Below are 7,581 nucleotides of genomic sequence, written 5' to 3' on the forward strand. Positions count from 1 at the left end.
GGGGGGGGGGGAGATGACCTGATAAGTGTCAGCTCCGGAGATGGAGCTGCAAAAAGCTCACTCCAGTGTGCACCTGCCCCCCACACCACACCACCCCCGTCCTTGTCTCATGAAAAGCTGGCACTGAAATCTGGCTCCTGCCAGCTGGTGAGGCTGACCGGAAAGCTCATTTGCATTGGCAGCTTTGGGCCGGCCAAGGACGCCCGGCTTGAGATGAGGGGATGTACAGGGAGACACTGAAACAGGCGGGATGGGTGCCACCCCCCGCCCCCGCCCCAACACCCCTGCAGGAAGCCCCCGCTGGCTCTCTGGGCTTAACCCTGACCATGGCAGGAGTGGGGAGCAGGTAACCATAGGTGGTCCAAGGTTCAAAGGGCCCAACACAGTTGAGTCAGCCAAGGACAGGGCGAGGGTCCTGAAAACTGCGGGACTGGCTGGGCGGGTGGGGGCCTTTCTCCTCCTGGGCACAGATCCTTACACTGTGGACAGCCAGTGGGTGGGACCGAGGCACTTCCGCCCGGTCCCCTGCACCAAGGCTGGAGCTCTGAGCCAAGACTGAGTCACGTTGGGGTCCAACGGGAACTGGGAGCAGATGCCAGGGCTGCCTGCTCCATGGGTGCACAGGGGTCGAGGGAGCAAGGGAGTGTCCAGAGCAGGGCATCTGGTGGGTGGGGCTGGGTGGGGCAGGAATGAGGAAGAGGAGAGGTTGGGCTCCCAGGCTCCCAGGCTCTGGGCTGGGGGTTGGGGGCACGGCGTGCTTGAGTCCTTGTATCAATGGGGAAACTGAGGCCAGCAGAGGGCAGAGGTGGGCACGGCTTCACACCAGGCGCCAGCACAGGTGGCTTGGGATCTGCAGCCACGGGGAGGGGCCGTATCAGAGGGGCACCTCTTTTACTAGGAAGGGGCAGATGATTGACAGTTCAGCCTCACTGCACCTGTAGCCCCAGTGGCCAAGAGTGGCCTAGGTGAGTCTCAGGTCGGGTAGGGTGGGGTATAGGAAGTCTTGACTTGGTCTGGTGTTGGCCAGATTTTCCTCAGGAAGCCCCGGCAGCCCCCGGCGCAGACCCTGACTGACCTGGCCCTTGAGCCCCTAAGTTTAAGTCTGAAGGTTCTGGGCCCGGGTTTCCCAGCCAGGCTGCTGAGGTGGGAAAATGTCCAGTCCTAGCTCTGCCACTCTGCAGCCATGAGACTGTTGGCAAGTTCCTTTATCCCTCTGGGCCTCAGTATTTCCAGCTGTGAAATGGGGTGCGACTCCCAGGCTGGGGAGAGCGAAGTGTCAGCCATACAGCCAGGACCCTGGCCCCCTGGGACCCCATGTTCCCAGGACCTAAGACCCCGAGTGCAGGAGTGGGGGAACTCAGAGAGGCTGCAAAGCCTGAGGGCGGCAGGGCCCCAGGAGGCTGAGCAGCCTCTTTCCAGTTGCAGGGGAAGGATCTAGGCCCGAGACTCAGGGCTGCCTTCCTAAGCATTTCCAGGCCCAGAGCCAGGAAGTCTGTGCCCAGGTGCGTATGTGTGCCCTGGTGTGTGTCCCTGCCAGCCTGGCAGGGGCCGGGGGCCACGGTCAGCATCCCAAGGCAAGCAGGATGAGCAGGAGGCCGGATGGCAGCTCCTAATGAGGGTGCACTCGGGAAGCTGGAGACCATAGGGCTGGCTGAGAGGCAGGGGACACACTGGGATGGTTCAGACCAAGGGCTTTGGCCATTGGCCTCTCTGTCCTGGTGGGTGGGTGCTGTGCCCAGGACCCTCCCACCCTCCCTGCCCACCAGGTCCTCTGAGGCCTTGCAAAGAGCCCAGAGTGTTTGGCCATCTGTTATCCAGGCCAGCAGGGTGGGCTGGCTCCCAGAGCTGCTTCCATGTCGCGGAGCGAGTTACCTGGCTGATAAGGAAGTATGCGTGTGCACGTGCGTGTTCGTGTTCCTGGAGAGCCAGCCCGTCTGTGCCCCGGGGACAGAGGACCATGGCCCAGTGTCTGTGTTCCTCTAGTGGAGCAGCGTAGCCTGGGACCATCTTACTGCCCCCGAGCTTGGGTCCCAGGCCCCACCCTCTGATCCCTGGTACCCCCCGCACCCCCCTCCACAGCATGGCTCTCCTCTCTCCTCTCTGCTCAGCTCGGCTTCCTCCGACGCCCAAGCTTTCCAGGTCCCTTCATGGACTAGAGGGGCCTCTGCTCTCTGTCCTTGAGCCTATGGGCCCTCGGGACAGGGCCTGCTCTGAGAAGTTTCTGGGGCTCCAGACCGGGCCTGGCTGGGAGGGCGATGTGAAGGTGTGGAGGGCCAGCCTGCCAAGGTGGGGTGCAGAGGTCCAAGGGCATGGGGAACCACAGCCTGCCGGCCCAAGGGCAGGCCCAGGGTGACAGAAGGGGGCTTGCGCCCTGTGTGGTACCTCTCCCTGCTGGTCCCTGGCGCTCGGGCCCACTCCTGCTTGAGCGTATTGTTGGACGAGCCCATGGGGCCATGGCACACAGGTGTGTCTTCAGGTCTCAGCTCTACCCTCCCGCAGCTGGTGGCTTGGGCGCTTTTCTCTGAGGCTCGGTGTCCTCATCTGCAGCACGCGGGCACCACCCAGCAGGCAAGGGAGCTCGGGGCAAATGAGACCCTAGCACCAAAGCTGTGCTGCGAGCAGCGGTCAGCATGTTACCCCCGCGCCTGCACAGCCTCTCCCTCTGCCTTCCTTGCTTGGTGACCCAGGCCCCTTCCTTCCTGGCCCCAGATCTCAGGGGGGCCCCTGCACCGTCTGTGGGATAGGAGGCGGTGGTCGGGGGAAGGAGGCTACATTGTTCCCAGGGCCCAGTGCCGTCCCCCGTCTCACTTCCTTCTACCACAGAGTCCCTTTGGGAACCCCAGCAGACCAGAGGAGCCCCTGCCGGGGTCACTGTCTGCCCGCTGTCCATGCTCGGGCCTGGGGGAGGGACTGGTCCCAGCCGATGGGTGGCACGCTGGGCAGTGGGCTTGTGCTGGGTACTGTGGCAAGACAGGGCCCACCAAGCTCCGGGTCTAGGGGATCAAGTCCCATGAGGGGGGCGGTGCAGCCCCCCACCATGGGTGAGTGCCACCAGGGTCTCAGCCCCGCCTCCCTGGGACTTCATGCTAGTCAAAGCTTGGAGGGGATGGAAGCTTGGACAAGGCAGGCCCACCCCGGGACCCACAGAGCCTGGCCTGGTCATCGCCAAGGCCCTTCCTCCTTGCAAGGCTCTGTTCTGTCTGCACACCCGCCCACACGCACATCGGCGGCTTATAAAACGTGATAAGTGTCTTCATTTTTAACTTCGATCATGTTTCGGATAGTGATACATTCACACGGTTCCAAATTAAAAAGGTACAGAAAGGATAAAAAGTGAAGTCTCCTTATTCCCATCTCCCCTGTGTCCTTCCCCAGAAGCAACCAGGGTTCCTTCCAGGACCCCTGAGTTTGTAAAACTTAGCCAAGGAAGGGACCTGCGTCATGAAGTTTCGGGCATGGGTGAAGAAGCCACTTTTGCAGAGGCATCGAGGTTGGGGGGCGGGGCGGGCAGTCCTTGAGCCCTGTAAGAACTAACTTCTTAGATTGAGAGAGTCTTCAAATAATGGATCTTAGGGTCTTAGGAAAGAGGGGTGTCCTGAGCAGTCCCACCATCTCTGGGGGGCCTGCCACGTGCCAGGCTCTGCTTGGCAGTTTGAGCTTTGCTCTCCCTGCGGATTTAGAGTGAGGGTTAAGAATTAGCTTGTGGATTCAGACACCTGCAGGCTGGGGTCCCGGCTCTGCACCTTCCCAGCTGGGTGACTCCAGGCAAGTTCCTCCACCTCTCTGCCCTCTAGCTCCTGGTGCGAAATGGGGAGCACCGTCTGAGAAAATGCGAACGTGCTGGAGGGGGGCCTGGTTTGCAGCCCACACTCCCGGGAGCGGCGGTTCTTACTGACACACACCATCTTCCCATCTTCCTTCAGCCTACCAAGCACCCCTCAAGCACATGTCAGCCCCATTTCCAGGAGGGAAGACTGAAGCACCAGGGGTGAAGCCGTGTGTCTAAAATCACCGGGGCCAGGCGGTCCCTGTGCCGGAGCCCCCACCGTCGTGCCTTGCTTCTCCAAAGTTCGGAAGCCCAGAGCTTGCTGGTGTTGCATGGGGCGGAGCACACAGCAGCCAGGCTCTGGGGACTGGCAGGCTCTCTGTTTTTTGGGGCAGCCTCCCTCCCCTCCCCGCCCTGGCCTGGCCCCATTCAGCACTGGGCTTCCCACCAGAGCTCCTGACTCATGACCGGCCTCTGTTTTTGGATGGGACGCAGTGGAAAGCAGAGTTCTTCAGCTGTTTTCCTGGAAGTCATGCTAGCTAGCGGAAGGGCCCCCGGGCGGCCCCAGGCCCTAGGTGACAGAAGCTAACCCTGGCCATCTTGCATCACCACCAAAAACCACTGTGAAAAGCCAGGCCTTTTAAAGAGAGGGGCCAGGCCATCGGGCTGACTTGGACAGTCCCTGGTTCCTGGCAGCGCGCGCCTTCCAGGAAGCCCTCCTGTACTGCACTCCGTGGAAGGCCACCGGTATTGGGGACCTGTTGCCCCATGGTCCTTGCAGAAGCCGTTTCCCCTTAGACTTGAGTTTTTCTATCTGCCAGACACAGAAAGGAGTGTGTGACCCGCCTTTCTCCTGGGAGAAAGGGAAGGAACTGTTGACAAGTCAACATCTTCATGCGGGGGCGAGCGCTCTCATGGGAGAGGGTGTTCTGTGAGGGTGGCTCCTGGTCAGCTGTCCTGGCCATCCCGTGGTCCCCAGGGAGGTCAGCAGACTCCAGCCCAGGTCTGGTGCAGCTGCGAATGACCCTGAGCAAGTGACTTCTCTCGGGGGAGGCCTGGTGGCAGCGGGGACCCTTGCCTCAAGGCCTTAACCTATGTGTCCGCTTACCCCTCTGAGACTTAGTTTCCTCATCTGTCAGTGCAGTTAGTGAGGAGGGCAATCCCGTGAAACAAGAGGCCCCAGGAGGGGTCCCGGGTCAGGCGATGGCTGGAGAAGGAGAGGCAGAGGCGGGATTGGGGAGCCGGCCTTGACAAGGAAGTGCAAGTCATCCCACAGAGGGAAGTGGCCCGGGCCTGTGGGGGTGGGGCTGCGTGGCAGCTTGGGGTGCCCTGGTCTCCTGGTCCCAAGGAGCCCACCCCATGGCCAAGACCACTGTTGTGACCAAGGCCACTGGCCATGCCTTCTGGCCAGGCCCCGCAAGCCACAGCCCCTTCCTTCCTGTGAGCGCAGCCCTGAGCCTTTGCACCCACCTGCCCCAACCCAGTATGCACAGCCCCCCACCCCCCATAGCCCCCACACTTCTTCCATTTCCAGGGATCATCTCTCCCGCGAGGCTCTTAGACCACCCCGAGATGGCACAGAGCGAGGACCATTAATCACACACCAGCTCATGCGTCTGGGCTTCCCCAGAGGGAGAGAGTAAAGACTGGATTAATGAACAAGGCCATGAAATACTGGGAAACCTTTCTATCTTCAAAGATGAAAGGAGCGGAGGGCAGTAACATCTCGCATCTCTGCCCGGAAGCTTTCGGGCTGGGCGGGCCTTCCTCGCGTCTGACGGAACTACCTCGAGCTTCATTTCAGACGTAGAGTGACATCGAGGAAAAGTCAAAGAGCACAGGGCTCAGCCACAGGGCTCCCGGCCCCGCCACCGACTGGCACATGACCGCACCTGTCTGTGCCTCAGTTTCCTCATCCGTGAAAAAGGGATAATTAAGGGCGCCCGCTTCACAAGACAGTGTGATGAAAACATCGCCTCGCCCCAGTGTCAATCAATATCTGAAATGAAGCTTGACGTAGTCAGGTCAGATGCAACGAGGGCCTGCCCGGCCAGACAGCTCAGGTGCAGAGACGGGAGGTTTTACTGCATGCGAAGCGTTTAGAACAGAGTGGCTCTTGGGAGTTAAACAAAAGTCGGCTGTCTACCCAAAAGAATTGAAAGCAGGGTCTGGAAGACGTATCTGCACCCCCACATTCACGGCAGCACCGCTCACAGTAGCCAAAAAGTGGCAGCGACCCAAGTGTCCATTGACAGGTGATGGATAAACAACGGAATATCATTCAGCCTTAAAAAGGATGGACATCTGACACATGCTATAACGTGGATGAACCTTGGGGACATTATGCTAAGTGAAATAAACCAGTCACGAAAGAACAAACACTGAATGATTCCACACATGTGACGTACTTAGAATAGTCAAATGTTTGGAGACAGAAAGCAGGATGGTGGTTTCCAAGGGCTGGGGGTGGGGGGAGGGGGAGTTAATGTTTGATGAGTTTGTTTTGCAAGAAGATGGACGATGGTGGCGATGGTTGTGACACATGTAAACGTGTACTTAAAAAGTTAGCTGCCACTTCTGAGCAGAGGGAAGGGAGATGCAGTCACACGTGTCCTGGCTCCCAAGGTCATATGTTGCGTGCGAGATGACCAGGGCTCCTGGCCAGGTGCTGGCGCACTTGACTTCTGGGCCTGCCTGAACTTTGCCAGGCTGCTGGGCGCGGGGGAGAATGGACTGCAGCTGGCCAGGCGCACTCCCGCCCAGCATCTGATGCTCATTTCTTAATGACGGTGGAATTCTTGGCTGGTCTTTGACTCCCTCTGGAAGTGTCTGCCTCTTGGGGACAGTTTCCCCCTCTGTCGAGGGGCGAGAATAGCTCCCACCGTCAGCCTCCTCCCCTGGCTGTCATCCCTCCTGCAGCCCCATTTTCAGAGGTTTTCCCTTGGGTTGGGGGCTTCACATACATGACCCTTGACCCTCACGCCAGACCTCAGGGAAAGGGAACATGACAAGGGAAAGGCAGCTTTTCCCAAGCCCTGGCCCTGGCTGCTGTTCAGATGAAGTCATGGAGACGGGTCCAGGTGGCATGGGCGGTAGGGGTGAGGTTGGCCACCCGGTCGGTCCTTGCGCTGCAGAGAGTCACTCCTGCCCAGCGATGGGATCTGGAGACTCTGGGGTGGGGGGTGGGGTCCCTTGGGCTTCAGGACTTGGAAGGCGGCCGCAGCAGGCAGCGAGCCAAGGGCCATTCGGTCCTCATCCCATGCGCCCATCTGGCTGGATGAACTTGGGGGTCCTGGCCTTTCCTTTCTCCTCTGTGCAAGGGGGGCGGGGGCGGGGAGGGCAGATGGAATGCCCCTCCCAGCCCCTGGGGCACTGGCTCTGGTGGCTTTTCTGAAAAATGTCATCCCCTGCCTCCGCCTCTGGGAGAGAAGGGGTGGAGCCCATCTTACTGCCACGTCCCAAAGCCCCTCTCACCCTCTCCTCAGCTTTGCCCCCGCCCCAGGAACCAGGACCAATGTTTAATCTCAAACCTGACACTTGACCACCATTCCCAGGGAGGAAGAGGAAGTTCTCCGTTCCTAGGGGCACTCCAGTTCGGTGGCCCGCCCACTCGCCAGAGGGGGAGAGGGGAGCCAGCTGGAGGAGGGGAGCAAATGCAAGGGAGGGAGGGACCAAAGCTCCACGAGAAGCCCGGCCGGGAAATTCCTGGATGACGAGTCCTTCCCAGAGGTCAGGAATTTCTAGGGAAGGGACCACCAGCACCCCCTCCCCGCCCCACTGCAGACCCGGAGACACTGGGCTCAGATGGGGAAACC

This window comes from Pteropus medius, unplaced genomic scaffold (genome assembly GCF_902729225.1).
Source record: "Pteropus medius unplaced genomic scaffold, Ma_sr-lr_union100, whole genome shotgun sequence".
Taxonomy (NCBI): Eukaryota; Metazoa; Chordata; class Mammalia; order Chiroptera; family Pteropodidae; genus Pteropus; species Pteropus medius.